The sequence below is a fragment of the Triticum dicoccoides genome, chromosome 7A (assembly GCF_002162155.2).
Source record: "Triticum dicoccoides isolate Atlit2015 ecotype Zavitan chromosome 7A, WEW_v2.0, whole genome shotgun sequence".
In the NCBI taxonomy this organism is placed as follows: Eukaryota; Viridiplantae; Streptophyta; class Magnoliopsida; order Poales; family Poaceae; genus Triticum; species Triticum dicoccoides.
In genome coordinates, this window is record NC_041392.1 from 244,064,251 (window position 1) to 244,083,637 (window position 19,387).

Consider the following 19,387-nt stretch of genomic DNA (forward strand, 5'->3'; position numbering starts at 1 on the left):
ATCCTCTCCTATTCCAATCCAAACCAGCATCGCTCCTCTCATGTTCTAATCCAAAACAAGTGCTGCCCCTCCCCTCTCCATTCAAAAACCACCACTGGTGAGTGAAGGTGTTGTGGAGAAGTAGATCGATGGAGGAGTACAACTAATACGTTAGGATCGCATACGATGACCATGTGAACCTAGCTAGGATGTTGGAGGTACAGTCTTGGTTTGACAACAAGGACCAACTAGCGGCGACGACAACATCCATGGCCAAATATGTGCAACAGAGTGAAAAGGTGGTGATACTCTCGAAGGGAGTCGCGCAGGAGTACATAGTGTTGCTCCTCTGTGCCATGGAGCAAACAGATTCACCGAATCTGATCGTGAGGGAGCGGTGGTGGGAGTATCGATCCCAAATGGAGCATCCACCAGAGAATGAAGGATCGAGCATCTACAGGGTGCCGTTTGTGAGGGTGTCGTGCCAGAGCGAGCCAGTGGAGTCTTCGTCGACCAAACCCAACTACAAGAGGAGAAAAGCAGTTGGCCCGATGACGCTTCCCCGCCATCCTCTCCCTCGCCGTTCACATCATCTCACGGGGCGTCTGTCTGCTGCCGAGGAATAGGAAGGGATTGCAACCTAGCCCAAGAGTCGGGCAGGTTGTGAATTGTTAGGAGGAGCTTAGGGTTGTCAGTATTTGCAGATTGTGAATTGTGTTTTGTGTCGTGTATTTTGAGAGTACTTTCATATATGAATGTCTTTTGAATTTCAGATTTGTAGTATTGAGCATATGAAGTATTTTATGAATTCTAGAGATCTATTTTTAGCAATTAAAAAATGTAGTTTCATAGGAGTACAAAAGTGCAGACAATGTGATTCTTAGAGAAGAAACTGCAAGTTTCAGTTTCAGATAAGAGACAGCAAGTTCAGTTTCAGATAAGAATCTGCAACTTTCAGAGGTAGAGCATTTATATTAACATGGCCTAACAGGGATAACATCATGTTGGAAGTTTAATTCATGGTCAAAAATAGAACTACCAGCCAGTTAACATCATGCTGATCAAGATTCATGCATAGCACATCTTCATTTGATGCACAGTCAAAAAGATATGCTATTTTCAAAATGCCCACACAATGTCGAGTGTGCGAAAAATAGAGAAAACGAAGGACAAAGTTTTGGCAAGTGTTAGATGGGGTGTGCGTAGATGACAATGGGGACCAACATGTCAATAATGGCAGAGGAAAAAAATGGAGATATTTTCCCTACATCAGGTGGAATCGAACCCGGCTGGAACAGCTGTCGGGTAGTGTCACTTGGCCACTGGGCTAGTTCAGTACTTCCGTTACAAATAAGGCACTGCCTCAGGTGGTCCGATCTCCTCCTGCGCCTTTGTGCGCTCACCACGGCACCGTTGTCTGCCGTTGTGAACATGCTGAACAAACGACATGAATCTAGAGAGGACTGTACATGGAGAGGTAGACAGTCGGGACCCACCAAGTCTATGGCCGTACGCAAGCAACTGCCTCATTGAAAAAAATACTTCCTCCTAATGCTATACTGACGTTGGGGACCACGGGTTTGTCAACATAGTTACATTTTTTTAGGTGCTTCAACGTAGGTACTAAAGGAGATAAATTCACAACGAAGCCGGGGAGCTGGCAGGTATCATTTATTATCACTGGGGCATCAAGTATCATCTGGGTTGTGGGCTGCCCCGTCTAGGCTTTCTTTTTTAACATGCGCAGCCCATGACATGCCGGATTGTATTTTCTAGAGGGTCGTCATGTATCGACTGGCCTATGGACCTCCCATCCGAGGTTTTATTTTTCCTGAAACATCGACATCCCAATTTATGTATTTTTTTTGAAGAAAACGCAGAGGTCTGTTCTATTTTTCTCTATAAGAATAGGAACGCCTGGTCCAACTTCTGTTTCCCTTCTAACTATATTATATATATTTAAATTATTTTATATGTTATTATATATTATTGTTATTCTCATCATATATTTAACAGATACTTACATATGTAAGAAAACAACATTCCACATCTTATTAACTTATAAAAATAATTTTTTAACAATAAAATCCTGGATTTTTTTGGCAACGAAAATCCTGGTGATTGTGTACAAAAGCTTGGTAAGATTTAAGGACCAATGTAATAATAAATCACTTTTTATTTAAATATATTTATAACAAAATCCTCAGCCCCTGTTTATTTTTTGATAACATTGCTGCGCCCAACCCAACATTATAATTAGAATCAGCCCAGCAAAATCGTCTATTTCGAGAAAGTGCAAATGGCGTGTAATTTTTTAGAAAAAAAATAAATGGGCCGCATGGACACTACATTATTTGTTCAACCAGCCCAGCAAATGGACTGTAATTCTAAAAAAGATCAAATTGAATGTAAATTCTAAAAAAATGGGTTGAATACGTGCCACATTTTTGGAGGCTGAAATGTGGGCCAATAGGTTGAAGCCAATGCAAGTCGTTGTCAACTTAGTCAACAAATGATTCTGACACCGTTAGCCATTGGATTTACATCCAATGACCGACATCCATCTTCAATCTCTCGTCTTCGTCCTCCAATGCCGTCGGGACCACCTGCTCCCGACTCCTGCTGCTAGCAGCTCTGCTTAGCATGCTTTGCTATGAAGCGCTACTCCGCCGTTGGCCAGGCCATCGCTCCACGCCTCCTGTTCTTCTCCACCGACTGTCGAACCACACCGCACCAGAACCAGTTAACCCTTGTACACCTCTTCGTCTACGACTCCACTCCCTCGTCTTCCAATCTCCGGCTCGTTGCTGTCCGGGGCCTCGCCGTCCTCCACCACCTTCGATGCGCTTAGCCCGGAGTGGTCAACGTGGGCAACAAACGACATCCATCGGAATTGGACTATACGTGGAGAGGCTGACAGCTGGGTTCATGGCCGCACGCAAGGAAATGCCTCCTTATTATGCGCAAAATAATGATTCATCCACCTGATAGCTGGGACCCACCGGAAGGGCCTCTGTATTTTGCGAAAAAAGGTCCCCCCCACTAATAGGTCGGACCCACCAGCTATATCTTCGCACGCAAGGAAGTGCCTCCTTATTATGCACAAAAAATGAATACCCCCCGCTAGCTGGGACCCACCATAGTGGGAGGCTAACTTGTGGGCCTACTAAGTTGACGGGGATGGAGGGCTTTGTCTTCTTGCTCCAGCCGCCCAAACCAGTGCCGATCGTGCCACATTCTCCTGCCTCCCGTGGCCGGCTATGCTGCCGCAGAGGCCTCACCGCCCCTACTACTCCCACCATTGGCCACGCCATCCTCTACTCATCCACACCCCCTGTTATTCTGCGGTAACGGCAGCCTCACACCGCAGTCGAATCAGTGAACCCTCGTACTCCTCTCCGCGTGGGCATCCACTGTCGCGTCTTCCCCGGCTCTGTGTCGTCCCCTTCCTAGGCCTCGTCGCCGTCCACCGCCCTGGTGCTCTCGGTGCGGCGTGGTCAACGTGGTCAAGGAACGACTTCCATTGGAAGAGTACTGTACTTGGAGAGGCTCATAGCTGGGTCCACGGCAGTAGCAAGGAATTGTCTCCTTATTACGCGGAAAACAATGATTCCTCCACCTGACAACAGGGACCCACCGGACGGGCCACCGTATTTCACGAAAAAAAATGTTTCCCCCTGACTATTGGGACCCACTAGCTAAATCTCGCATGCAAGGAACTGCCTGACAGTCGGGACCCACCTGGTCGAAGCGTACGTAGCGTTCTCATTCTGGTCATGAACGTGTACATACATACTGGTCGATCAGTCTGTCTGCAGGCTGCAACAATGAACCGTGGTCATGTAAGGAAGGGCACATGTCGTAGTAGAGGCGTGCATGTAGCATGGACACATACGTACAACGGACAGGGTGCAAGAAAGAAAATACGGCCACGTTCGTACATATGGGCAGGATCTTGAATGCCTACTCGCGCATACGTTCGGAATGGAGAAACTGCGTCGTCATCGTGTTCATGGGGATGCAACGGAATATGTCGTGTTCATCGGGAGGTAGTGGAATACGTCGTGTTCATCGGGAGCCAACTGGCTTGGACGGAATAGCCGATGGAAACGAGGCCTGGCGTATTGCAAAACGGAGGAAACGGTCTTGTGTTTGACCGGCCACGGTCGAAACGGGATCATGTTCATCGGGAGGGGTCTGGCGTACCGCAAAATGGAGGAAACAAACTTCTCTTGGAACTCCTACGGTCAAAACAGGGTCCTGTTGATCGGGAGGGGTGTGGCGTACCGCAAAACAGAGGAATGGACTTGTGTTGGAGCGCTACGGTCGAAACGGGGGTCCTGTCCATAGGGAGGGGTGTGGCGTACCGCAAAACGGAACTCCACGGGATACTGTTCATCTCCACCGTCGACCTTCTCCAGCCTCCACGGGCTACTTTTCATCCACCGTCGACCTCCTCCGGCCTCCACCTATGACTGTTCATCCACGGGGCTCCTGTTCATCCAGCCTCCACCGCTCCTCCACCGGCTACTGTTCAACCAGTCCTCTCCATTGGGTCCTGTTCGACCACCCCTCCATGGGCTACTGTTCATCCAGCCCTCCACTGGCTACTATTCATCCAGCCCTCCACCGGCTACTATTCAACCAGCCCTCCACGGGGTCATGTTCATCCAGCCCTCCATGCGGTCCTGTTCATCCACCCCCCAATCGGCTCCATCGATCAGGGTCCTGTTCATCTAGCGGCAACGACCTTTACTACCACAGGGTCTTGTTCATCCACCCCCCACCAGGAACTGTTCATCCAAGCCCCCCCCCCCAACAATGCTCATTGTTCATCAAGAGGCGGGAGGTTCAATCGGCTTCAGTTAGATGTAGTAGCGAAGGAATCGCTTGATCGGGTTTAGTTAACAACCATCGATCAATCGCTCGGGTTCAGTAACGCGTAGCCTGCAATGCAATCGCTCGGGTTCAGTTATAGCCCAATGCCTCACACACGCGCGTACATGTATGAGAGAAATGCGCATCGCTCGGCTCCCGACCACCCACCGTAACTGGGAACTCCCCGATATTTTCCGTCATGGACGGCCCAAAGAATGTCATGCAGCTGCGTCTCCGGCCCACCCAGGACGAAAAGCCCATTTTCTGTCATGACTTTTTGTCATAGAAGTAGGAGTCCACCACATCTATGATGATACCGGGTTTTGTCACAATTATCGTCATAGAAGTGTCATAAGCATGACAGGAAAAATATTCGTTCGGTCCAAAATGTCACGGATGTGTCTTTTTTGTAGTGCCTCAACGAATCTTCAATGGATTTATGTGTCTTGATGGCCCCGCAACAAGACATCAATTGGGAAGAGATCACTCCAGCTGTTCCACGTTATGGTCATTGAGAAAGCACCTTTCCTTGAGATATTGCTTGTATATGATTTAGAAGGTCCAACAAAAATCAGGGTCATTGATGCGCCGAAATTTACAGTGTTGGTGTACTTGTCTGTCAAATTCTCCGAATTCTTTATTGGATCCGTAATCGTTCAGGTATAACACTCATCTTCTTCTCGTCTTCTTGAAATTCACATTTTTAAATTTCTTCTTGATGTGTTTACGACTGTCATCCAGAAAATGATTCCCACAAGCTTGACCCAATCTATGCGCACAGCGAAGATCTTGGCAATAAAATCTATCGGCCCCAATCTGGATCAAGTTGTTGGATTCCTTACATGCTTTCCATGCACGGAGAAGCTACTCGTCGAGGTGAAACTTCTTTCCTATTAGTAAATGGTAATCACAACGTAGCTCAATTTTTTCGTAATTTTCCCAAATTACGATGACAAGTGTAGTGTTCGGAACTATATCTACGCACTGCACCAAAAGAAATGTTTTTAGTATTTTTTTCTCACGTGATCACCTGCATCATTTTGTTGGTGTACTACTAGTGGCCTAGGCTAGTGATAGTGGCAAGTAACTTAGACTAGTAACTCTATGGTTACCCTAAGAGCAAGTACTACTTCCGTCCTGGTTTACTCTTCCTATTTTGTAGTATCAAAATTTGACCATAGATTTAACTGACAAAATGTTAATGCATGTCATTAGAAATTATATCGTTGGATTCGTATTTGAACATAATTTCAAATGGTATAATTTTTGGTGACATGCATTGGCATTTTCTTAGGTAAATCTATGGTCAAAATTTTACACTACATACGAGGTAGTATAAAAGTGAGCTGCAACGGCCCTCCACTATGTAGGCCAAAACACGTGCCAAATTCACTTGTGATGCATTTGGCATCGATGCCCTTCCATTGCTCACCTGGTGCCCCAATCTAGATCACCTACTTTGCTCTAACTCACGCAATGAAAAACACTTGCGTGCGAGAGGGGGAGGACTGAGGCAATAAAAAAACACTTGTTTGGGAGAGTGAGAGGCTGGTGTAGTTGGTTTGATTGATTTTTTTATACATGTGGGTATGTGTGCACAGCGGTGCCAACTCTCTCACATCGCGAGAGCGGTGCCAAAATCTTTTGATTTGACATCGATGCGTATTATGTGGCATACTTTTGAGAAATATGGCATCAGCCACATAGTGGAAGGCAACAAATGCCCAAGATCTTCACGTGCTCCTAGGTAAATGAGAGGAGAGAGAGAGAGAGAGTGAAAAAATATCACTAGCCAGCCAACCCTATTGTATGAGCGAATGATATTGGTACCTCTTGATGACATGACAATCTTATACAGCCAGCTGCTCTAATATGTTCTCTTCTTTTGTAGATAAAAAAGACCCAAAAGTGAAAATGGGCTACACTATAACAATCTCATCAAATGCCTTGATCTCCATCTTACAGCAATTGATTTGATCGACTACCGAGGCAGCACATCTAAGATTAAGTTGGCCAGGTTCTTTGTTCCGGAGGCAAGTGTGCTTAAGGTATTGAGGTTTGGCGTTCCCTGGCGCAATAATGAATGGCGTGCTGATCACCACAAGCTTCTAAGCCTAAATGACAAAGTCTCCGCAGAAGCTGAATTTGTTTTTTGAAACATCAAGTGGCCAGAGAGTCAAAAATTTATTTGCCCATTAGTGACTTGTCAGGGCGGTGGATTTTAGTTTGTATGATAATGTTGCATCCACCTAAAGTAACAAAAGTTCTAACGTAAACTTCCTAGTAATTCCCTCTTCGTAGGTGCAACATTACTCCTAACATTTGTAATATTAGTTTGCAACTTGTAATATTGCCGTGTCCTATTCCTGTCTTTTCAAAATCCTGCGAATCAAAGAGGTCCTGAGTTGGTGATGATGGTGTGCCTGCCATCTTTCACCAATAGCCATCGGATCTTGATCTGACGCATACAAAGCAAACTTCTATAGTTTTGCAAAAAGATGCCCGCACTTGTTCCCTATTTACAAACAACTCCTTGTCTCTCACAATCAGCCTTATCTCCTCCCCACCACATCTGGAAGCCCATGAAAAAATATGGCGCGATGGCCGCTGTCGGCGCCGTCCACGCCCAATCTTGGTGTTTCGTGCAATGCACGAGCATCTTACTCGTACTCCGTGTAAGAAAAGAGTATAGATACTCATGGGGGAAATTATGTCGAACACGGCTAGTTGTAAGCAGGCTAGCTCTACAGCCATGATGATAGTGACTGCAGATGGTGAGGCTGACTTTGGAATGCCGAACACGGCGCCTACACTCAGGTGTCATCTCTGGTGCAGGGTCTTGTCACTTCACTGTGAGGAGCAACACGTAATAATTTGACCAACGGGTAGTACAGTACTACGTACTAGTACTACATTGGTAGTACTACTACTAGTACTAGCACCACCGTCTGGATTTAGTAGTACTACCACGTCCGTCTGGATTTAGTATTTGACTAGCAATATCTAGTAATGCATGTCACAAAAAATATACTACTCCCTCTGTAAATTAATACATGGTGTATTGTTTTATTCATTTTTGAACATAGTTCCTGATGATATTATACACTCTTCCTTCCGGTAGATGGCTCAAATCTAAAGTCTCATCAATCAGACTACTATTGTACTCACCGAGCGCTCAGCTTGGTAAGCTACCAACAAAAAATTGCAATCAAAGACTACTATTGTACCCCCTCTGCACTGGTGCATTAGTCACGTTACGAAAACCAAATAATCCCAAAACTTTTAGGCGCAGTGCATTAACTACCCACCTCGTTCCCTGTTTTTGCCACGATAAAAGAAATCACCCAATAGGAGACGTGGGGTGCATATGCATTCAATGACTTGAGACTACTTAGCACAACATGTAAGGTTACATGCATTAACATTTTATTAGTTAAATCAAAGGTCAAAACTTGGCGCAAAATGCAAAGGGGACCAATAAACCAATAAACATCAAAGTTCTCTCGTTTTGCCCCACCTGGAGGTCCGGTGAGATGACTATACTGCACCGGCACGAAGGGGGACGCAGCTTCATTGACTTACTGCACCTACCTTTGGGTGTATGATAGGTGGGCCCAATAGGTGGCTGGCCCACCTGTCATATAGCCAAAGGCAGGTGCAGTTAAGGCACCGGAGCTCAGTCCCATGGAGGGAGGGCCAAGGAGTAGATGGCCAACACACACGTGAATGCAATGCAGACTGCACTTCTCATATAAAGGCTCCCTGCCAGTACAATCTACGAAATCCTATGCACCTATGCACCCTAACCAAGGGCAAGAGTGATCACTCCAATCGCAAGATCAGTTGACTAGAAGCTAGACCCATGGAGGCAATGATCGCGAGCATCAGCCAGCTGTGCCAGATGGTCCACGATGCCGGCCTGCGGCCCAGCACCGAGGAACGTCTCCAGGTCGTGCTTGAGGCCGCCAGGGCGAGAGGCTGCTTGGACGACAGCTTCGTCTCCTTGTTCGATGAGGTCCTCGTTGACTTACTCAACAAGCTCATCATCGTCAAGAATCTCGTGGACGACCTTGACATACGCCTCCAGCCCACGCACCCTGGCTCTGCGATGCCCGCCACCCTCAACGGCCTCTATGGTGACAACTTCTTCGATGCACTGGTGGCCCAGCGACTGCCCGCCGTCGCGCTGGAGAATGTCCACCTGGAGGTCTCGCTCGCCGCGTAGCGCCTGGCGAAGCAAGACACCATTGATATAATCACCCACATATATGCGCAAATTTTCCACAAGGACTACTACGTGCCACAGGAGGACGATAGGTCACTGGCCTTCTTGGACCGTAGGGCAACCTTGGACGGCATTGTTCAGAAGCACGTTGAGCTCGCCGTCAACGCCGCTACTCCTCACACGTCGGTTGGTGACCCGGCGCACTAGGGCATGAGGATGTTGTTGACAGATCTGTATGTATATTTATCTTTCCGCCAAATCCACGTAGTAGTATATGGTAGTACTAGTAATTATCATACCTTTTGCATCTACTTCATAATTTTCGTACATACTCCATGCATGAACCGCGCCAGAACCAAACTTCTCATTACTCTAGGGAAAATCGTTATTTCTATCTATCGGTCACGCCATGGAGCAGAACCAAATTTTACAAGTTACAAATTCAAAAGGAAAAGCCTGTCGTGTTCGCGTCGCACCCCACACGGTTGGTCTGGCACGCCACTCAAGGGGGAATGCGTGTTGTGTTGCATTTTCACTTACGAGTGGGACCGCAGTTGAGCAAACCGACTATCGGCAAACCCCCACCCTGCCCACCGCGCGATGGCCAAGAAAACGGGAGGGAGAAGAGATGGTTGTAGCATGGACTCCAAGAAAATTGGTGTCAGATGGGACTCATGTGGGTGGCGTGTGTCGTACTGCTAGACGTGAATGCTACTTATGGCCCATGTCACCTGACTATATCGAGCCTATATCGAGGTGTTGGTTACGTAGAACAAATTTCGAGGAGTCAGTGCTCAGCCCTCCTCTATCTCTCTTCTCAGCTAGCCAGCAGATGCACGGAGCCCATCATCTATTTGCTGACATGTGATGCCACATGTCAGTGAAAACGCAAGAGGACCCATTGAACCTGCACATCTTTCACCTCGACGTGCTGGTGATGAAAAACAAATCCAATAAAGATCTTCGGTGGCCGCTTTTGGAGTTACTCAAGAGTAAGATTCTATTTACAGTTTAACCCAAGATGCACATCACATGGCTTCAACTAGCACTCCATTTTCTTTCATGATATGACCTGGATGTTGGATGTCCCACATGTCGGCAAAAGGAGGAAGAACTCGACCAAATCTTCTCCGCATTTAGACTGGAAGAGTAGGAAACACGCCAAGCCCTATGCCTACATCATACTACGTACAAGCCCACCTCACGCAGTCACGCTATCACCATATTTCTCGGCCTCCGTGTGACACCTAGCTCTAGCTGATCTAAGTAGAACTAACTATTGTGCTAGCATACTCCAATATTGGTTGGCTCTATGTGATATGGCGACTTCATATAAACGGATGCTGGCTATACTACTATGGTACTCACACTCTAAGAAGTGAGTCGAAAACCATTCATTAATTAAGTTTATGACATGCATATGCAAATGTACCATTCAGTACATACAACAAGTCATCAAGACACAATGACAGCGAGGATACATGTTGGATTATAGATTAGTTCCACCAAAACATTCTAGTAAATACTAAAGTTTTCATCACACAACAAATAACAAGCAATGAAATGAACTTCCGCTCAACCAATCCTCCACGTTGGAAACACTTGCTTTGAACCATAGGTAAGCCTCTGGGAAGGGCCAGCTATTGTCAATCTTGAGACCAATGCAGGATTGATCATCCACGTTGAAGCGGCCTATATCAGGACGCATATTGTGATAGCCACGGTAGGGAACCATAGAAATGTCCAAGGTATAGATATAGTTGCTTCACATAAATGGTAGTAACATTGTGTCAATAGCAGCTGGATCGCCTTTCACCATCATTGGATAGTTTTGTCCAAAGAAGAGCGAGTTTCCTCCAAGAGTATCAATACTAAACAAGGGAGAAGGTGTTGGCTCTAGCACACTAGTATCCATCCTAAATACCCTGCAATGGATGTTGGAATAGGTTCGGAGAGTGCGACCATGGGAGACAACACCTGCTTCCTTAGTAACATCAGCAGTGCCCTATATACAGACAAGAAGAGGTGATCCATCGGAATAAGTTGCCAGGCACCACTGAGTATATGGGTCCTCATGCTCGTGATCATCATCATCGTCATATCCCCCTTGGTTTTAAAAAATTTCAAGTATAGGTGGTGGAATGTTCACAGGACCTTGGAAACACAAGAAGGTTAATTAGTAAAGGGAAACTAGCTAACGCGCATGCATGTGGATGAAACAATTATAATTACGGTGGAAGACAAGCGTACCGAAAGCATCCGGATTCCATGCAAAAATAGTGCCACGAGTGGTGGCATCAAACACAAGACCCTCGTATTGAATTGCATCACAGTACTCATCCGTGTACAGAAATTGATTTTTGAGCAATACCCATCGAGGCGTGGGAGTAAGGATGGCAACAGGCTTGTCAAAGATAGCAACAACTTCATAGTTCGTGTAATACCAAGAGCGGTTGGGAACTCGACAAATTGCTATCTTCCATAGACGACCGTCACCATGATCGTATTTGAACGTACGTAGAATACTGAGGTGCTCAACCTCTGGGCAGTCTAAGATTTTTGGAAGTGGAACTCGGTGATGAGTGTACACATTCACAAGTTCCCACTCGCAGTTGTGCCCAATATAAACAACCCAATCGCCATTTGCGTCTACCCAGGCCTTATCCTTAAGCGATGGCATCTTAGCATCACACATATCATTATCAAGGGGCATCAACTTGCACAAGGCGAGGCTTCCGTCGTCTGGGCGCCAGCGAGTAGGGTCATTGTCGCTGTCAAAACTGGCAGATCTCGGGTAGGGGGTCCCGAACTGTGCATCTAAGGTTGATGGTAACAGGAGACAGGGGACACGATGTTTACCCTGGTTCGGGCCCTCTCTATGGAGGTAATACCCTACTTCCTTCTTGATTGATCTTGATGGATATGAGTATTACAAGAGTTGATCTACCACGAGATCGTAATGGCTAAACTCTAGAAGTCTAGCCTGCATGACTATGGTAATGAGTATATGCCTTTCCAGACTAAGTCCTCCGGTTTATATAGACACCGGGAGGATCTAGGGTTACACATGGTCTGTTAAAAAGGAAAGGAATTTGCATATTCGGTCACCAAGCTTGCCTTCCACGCCAAGGAGAGTCCCATCCGGACACGTTGCAGTCTTCGGTCTTCGTATCTTCTCAGCCCATCAGTCCATCCCATGGCTAACAGGCCGGACGCCCGAGGACCCCTTAGACTAGGACTCCCTCAGTAGCCCCTGAACCTGGCTTCAATGACAAAGTATCCGGCACGTAGATCTGTCTTCGGCATTGCAAGGCGGGTTCCTCCTTCCGAACTGTACCTGAAATAGTCTTCGGACGTATCGATGTGTTCGGAACTGTAACACACACCCTACACAACCGTAGAGAGAATATAATATTTCACGAATCCAATCTACTGACAACTTTTTGTAACATGATATCACGTCTGTCCGGTCATAATCTCGAACCGTTTTCGTCTGCCGCTCCATGTTTCGAGATGCGGTTGCCATTGGCATGTCTTGTTGAAGCAGAGATCATGTCCCCTTATTGCGGGATTCTCATCAATATGGGTATGGGTAACCCAACCGTGCTGTTTACACAGCCTTGGTAATAGGCGAGTTTTACGGCGAGTGGGGGGTGTTTGACATTCGCGGCCTTTATAAGGGGATAAGGATTCGTCCTTATTCACCCACGCCTTCTCCTTCCTCTGCCCATCCATTCTTGAGCTCCAGCGCCCAAGTTCTAGCTTTCTCTGCCCGAGAAAGCACTCCAACCATGTCCGGATCTAGAGCTGGGGGCAAGTGGATGGCCTCCTCCGTTAAGAAGAAGGATATCAAGGAGCTCCGAGAGGGCGGATACATGGCCTAGGAGATCGTTCACCGACTCCTGGCCAAGGGACAGATCGTCCCTACCCCCGAGCCTCATGAGAGGGTGGTGTTCCTCGCGCATTTCGGGCTGGGATTCCCTCTCCAGCCATTTGTCTGCGGGCTAATGTTTTACTACGGGCTGGACTTCCATGATCTAGCCCCCAACTTCATCCTCAATATCTCAGCATTTATAGTCATGTGTGAGGCCTTTCTCTGCGTCCCACCTCACTTCGGCCTATGGCTGAAGACCTTCAACGCGAAGCCGAAGGTGGTGAGCGGCCAACAAGTAGAGTGCGGAGGTGCCATGGTGGGCAAGATGCCCAATATCACCTGGCTCGAAGGATCCTTTGTGGAGACAATGAAAGGATGGCAATCGGGGTGGTTCTACATCACTGAGCCGCGCGATACCAACTGGGCGGCGGCCCCCGAATTCTGATCTGGAGTTCCGATGCATCTCACCTCCTGACAAGAGAAGGGCCTGACCTTGGGATCTTCGAACGAGCTGACTGGGCTCCAGACGTGCGTCCAGAACATAATAACCAAGAAGATCAAGCTTGTCAATGTGATCCAGGTTATTCTCATCCGCCGAATCCTTCCGTGCCAATGCCGGACCTGCTATTTGTGGGAGTTCGATCCGACCAAGCACCAGACGCTGCTAGAGCTCTTTGGCACGACGCACCAAGACATCTGGAAAGTGCTCTTCAAGGTCGGCGAGACACCTCCACCTACGACCAAGGATCATGGGCTTAGCTTAAAGCGCCAGGCTAATTCGGTAAGCTTTTTCATGTTTTCAAGGCATAGCTTTTACTGGCATATTTTGAGGAAGGATTCTAAGCCTTCCTATCAATTTCTTTTAGGCCTGGACCGACATAGCGGGGTGGATTAATTGTCCAGCTCCGCTACCCGAAGATGAGGAAACCCCACTCCCGACGAAGATGCTATTTCAGGTGCCTTATGATGTGCCAGAGAAGAAGGCCAAGACGACGGTCAAAGGGACCAGGAGTGGCCTTCGCCGAAAGGGTGCTTCAGACATGTCGTCCGAAGACGAGACTGACTCTTCGGCCATCGAAGACGACGGCGAGGAGGAGGAAGAAGGCGGCTCCCCTCCTTAGGGGGGCAGGAAGAAAAGGGGGGCCTCCATGAATCTGGAGGCGAAGGCGCCCAAGAGGGGGAAGGGCTCCCTTGCGGATAACTCCAGATGGGATGTCAATAGCAGTCCGGAGCGGATGCCCCGGACCAAGCCTCGGGCTGCCTCGTAAGTACCAAAAACCCTATGCACCTCCCAATACCCACTACAAAAAAGACACATCCGTGACATTTTGGGATGAACGGAAAAAATTTCTGTCATACATATGACACTTCTATGACGATAATTGTGACAAAACCCGGTATCATCATAGATGTGGTGGGCTCCTACTTCTATGACAAAAGATCATGACAGAAAATGGGCTTTTCGTCCTGGGCAGGCCGGAGACGCAACTGCATGACATTCTTTGGGCCGTCCATGATGGAAAAAACCGTGGTAGAAGCGAGGGGGAGGAAAATTTCAGGGAGTTCCCGGTTACGGTGGGAGGTCGGGGCCGAGCGATGCGCATTTCTCTCGTACACATACGTGCGTGTGTGCGAGGCGTTGGCTCTAACTGAACCCGAGTGAGGCATTGGGCTCTAACTGAACCCGAGCGATTGCACTGTAGGCTACGCGTTACTGAACCCGAGCGATCGATCGATGGCTGTTAACTGAACCCGATCGAGCGATTCCTTCGCAACTGCTGCTAACCGAAGCCGATCGATGATGCCTCTAGGATGAACAGTGAGCGTTGTGGGGGGGGAGGGTTTGGATGAAAAGTGAGCGGTGGCATTGCCTCTGGATGAACAAGACCCCGTGGTGTGGTGGAGGGCTGGATGAACAGTAGATGATGGAGGGGTGCCCGTGGAGGGGTGGTTGAACATGACCCCGTGGTGTGGAGGGCTGGATGAACAGTAGACGGTGGAGGGGTTCCCGTGGAGGGGTGGTTGAATAGTAGCCGGTGGAGTAGCGCGCGGTGGAGGCTGGATGAACAGGAGCCCGTGGAGGCTGGAGGAGGTCGACGGTAGCCCGTGGAGGCTGGAGGAGGTCGACGGTGGAGATGAACAGTATCCCGTGGAGTCCCGTTTTGTGGTACGCCACACCCCTCCCGATGAACAGGACCCCCGTTTCGACCGTAGCGCTCCAACACAAGTCTGTTTCCTCTGTTTTGTGGTACGCCACACCCCTCCCGATCAACAGGACCCCCGTTTCAACCATAGGAGGTCCGTTTCGTCCGTTTTGCGGTATGCCACACCCCTCCCGATCAACAGGACCCCCGTTCCGAACATAGGAGGTATGTTTCCTCTGTTGTGCGGTATGCTAGGCCTCGTTTCCATCGCCTGTTCCGTCCAAGCCCTCCCGATGAACACGACCACGCATTTCGTTCCGACCCAGTCGGTTGGCTCCCATGTGTTCCGTTGCCTCCCGATGAACACGAAGCATTTCGTTGCCTCCCCATGAACACGACGCATTCCGGTGCCTCCCCATGAACACGACGACGACGCTGTTTCTCCGTTCCGACCCAGCCATGTAAACGAGCCCTGACCGTATGTATGCGCGAGTAGGCGTTCGAGACCCCGCCCGTATGTACACATATGTGGCCGTATTTTCTTTCTTGCACCCTGGCCGCTGTACGTATGTGTACATCCTACGTGCGCGCCTCTACTACGACATGTACGCGCCTCTACTACGACACGTGTGCGCCTCTACATCCACCAGTATATATGTACGTACACGTTCACGACCAGAATGACAACGCTATGTACGCTTCGACCAGGTGGGTCCCGACTGTCAGGCACATCCTTGCATGCGAAGATGTAGCTGGTGGGTCCCAGCAGTCAGGGGGGCGAATCATTTTTTTGCCCGGAAGCACTTCCTTGCGTGCGAAGATGTAGCTGGTGGGTCCCAGCAGTTAGGGGGCGAATCGTCTTTTTTTGCCTGGACTCACTTCCTTGCATGCGAAGATGTAGCTGGTGGGTCCCAGTAGTCAGGGGGAAACATTTTTTTCGTGAAATACGGTGGCCCGTCCGGTGGGTCCCCGCTGTGAGGTGGAGGAATCATTATTTTGCACGTAATAAGGAGGCACTTCCTTGCTGCGGCCGTGGACCCAACTGTCAGCCTCTCCACGTACAGTCCACGCCCGATGGAAGTCGTTCCTTGACCACGTTGACCATGCAGCGCCGAGAGCACCACGGCGGTGGACACGGGCGAGGACTAGGAAGGGGACGACTCGGAGCCAGGGAAGACGCAGCAGTGGATGCCCACGCGAAGAGCAGTACTAGGGTTCACTGGTTCGGTTGCGGTGTGAGGCTGCTATCGCCGTAGAATAACAGGAGGTGTGGGTGAGTAGAGGGATGGCCTAACCAGCGGTGGGAGTAGTAGGGGGCGGTGAGGCCTCCGTGGCATCACAGCCGGCCACGGGAGGCAGGAGCACGCGGCACGACCGGCACTGGTTGGGGCGGCTGGAGCAAGAAGACCAGAGGTTGAAGAAGCACTACGGCCGTTGGATGAACATCGTACGGTCACAAGAGCTAGAGTCGTTCATATTGACTAAGTTGACAAAGCCCTCCGTCCCCGTCAACTTGGTAGGCCCACAAGTCAGCCTCCCACTATGCTGGGTTCCAGCTGGCAGGGGGAATATTCATTTTTTTGTGCGTAATAAGGAGGCACTTCCTTGCGTGCGAAGATGGCTGGTGGGTCCGACATGTCAGCGGGGGGCACGTTATTTTCACGAAATACAAAGGCCCTTCCGATGGGTCCCAGATGTCAGGTGGAGGAATCATTATTTTGCGCGTAATAAGGAGGCATTTCCTTGTGTGCGGCTGTGGACCCAGATGTCAGCCTCTCCACGCACAGTCTACTTCCGATGGTGTCATTCGTTGACCATGTTGACCAAGGTGGTGGACGACGGCGAGGCCCTGGACAGCAATGAGCGGAGATGGGAAGACGCGGGAGTAGAGTCGCAGACGGAGAGGTGTACGAGGGTTAACTGGTTCTAGTGCGGTGTGGTTTGGCAGTCGATGAAGAAGAACAGGAGATGTGGAGGGGTGGAGGGATGTCCTGGCCAACAATGGAGTAGCGCTTCATAGCAAAGCGTGCTAAGCAGAGCTGCTACCAGCAGGAGGCGGGAGGTGGTCCCGGCGGCGCTGGAGGAAGAAGACGATAGATTGAAGATGGATGCCAGTCGTTGGATGTAAATCCAACGGCTAACATTTCAGAATCATTTGTTGACTAAATTGACAACGACTTGCGTTGGCTCCGACCTATTGGCCCACATTTCAGCCTCCAAAAATGTGGCACGTATTCAACCCATTTTTCAGAACTTACAGTCTTTTTTTGCGCGGTAGAATTTACAGTCAATTTGATCTTTTTTTTGAATTACATCCATTAGTTGGGCTGGGTGAACAAATAATGTAGTGTCCATGCGGCCCATTTATTTTATTTCCTAAAAAATTACAGGCCATTTGCACTTTCTTGAAATACACGATTTTGCTGGGCTGATTCGAATTGTAATGTTGGGTTGGGCCAGCAATGTTATCAAAAAATAAAAAGGGGCTGAGCATTTTGTTATAAATATATTTAAATAATAAGTGATATTATTACATTCGTCCTTAAATCTTACCAAGCTTTTGTACACAATCACTAGGATTTTCGTGCCAAAACAATCCAGGATTTTATTTGTTAATAAATTATTTTTATAAGTTAATAAGATGTGGGATATTGTTTTCTTACATATGTAAGTATCTGTTAAATATATGATGACAATAAAAATAATATATAATAACATATGAAATAATTTAAATATATATAATATAGTTAGAAGGGAAACATAAGTTGGACCTGGCGTTCCTATTCTTATATAGAAAAATAGAACAGACCTCTGCGTTTTCTTCAAAAAAATACATAAATTGGGCTGCCAAAAATAAAACCTCGGATGGGAGGTCCATAGGCCGGTCGATACATGACGGCCCTAAGAAAATACAAACAGGCCTATGGACCTCCCATCCGAGGTCGTGGGCTGCACATGTTAAAAATGAAAGCCTAGACAGGGCAGCCCAAAACCACGTCCAACACTTGCCAAAACTTCGTCCCTCATTTTCTCTGTGTTTCGCGCACTCGACATTGTGTGGGCATTTTGGCTGTGCATCATATGAAGATGTGCTATGCATGAATGTTGATCAGCATGATGTTAACTGGCTGGTAGTTCCATTTTCGGCCATGAATAAAACTTCCAACATGATGTTAACCCTGTTTGAAAAGGCCATGTTAATATAAATGCGCTGCCTCTGAAAGTTGCAGTTTCTTATCTGAAACTGAACTTGCAGTTTCTTATCTAAGAATCACATTGTCTGCACTTTTATACTCCTATGAAACTACATTTTTTAAGTGCTAAAAATAGATCTCTAGAATTCATAAAATAATTCATATGCTCAATACTGCAAAACTGAAATTCAAAAGACATTCATATCTGAAAGTACTCTCAAAATACACAACACAAAGCACAATTCACAACCTACAAATACTGACAACCCTAAGCTCCTCCTGACAATTCACAACCTGCCCAACTAGTGGGCTGGGGGGGCAGCCCCCTCCTATTCCTCGGTGGCAAACAGCCGCCCCGTGAGACGATGTGAACGGCGAGGGTGTAACACCCCGGATATAACTTTCCCTATTTGTACTCCAACTCTTGCCGTTTCCGGCGTTAAGTTATATTTATTTCCTCGGGTTCGGGTTTTGTCTCCGTGTGTTGTTATTGTTGTCATGCATCTCATATCATGTCATCATGGGCATTGCATTTGCATACGTGCTCGTCTCAGGCATTCGAGCATTTTTCCCGTTGTCCGTTTTGCATTCCGGCGCTTCGTTCCCCTCCGGTGGTCATTTCTAGCCTTCTTTCGTGTGTGGGGATTAAACATTTCCAGATTGGACTGAGACTTGCCAAGCGGCCTTGGTTTACTACCGGTAGACCGCCTGTCAAGTTTCGTATCATTTGGACTTCATTCGATACTCCAACGGTTAACCGAGGGACCGAAAAGGCCTCGTGTGTGTTGCAGCCTGACACCCCCCCAATTTGGCCCAAAACCCACCTAACTCTGCTCCATCATCTAGATCGTTCGATCACGATCGCGTGGCCGAAAACCGCACCTCATTTGGACTCTCCTAGCTCCCTCTATGCCTATATATAGACCCCCTCCTTCAAATTCGCGGTTCCACTCTTCCCCCTAACCCTAGATCCATCCACCGCCGCCGCCGGACGTGTCCCGAACGGACCGAACGCGTCCACTCCGCCGCGCCCAGCCTCTCCCGCGCCGGCACGTGGCCACAGCCGCCGTCCCCGCCGCCGCGGCCCGCCAGG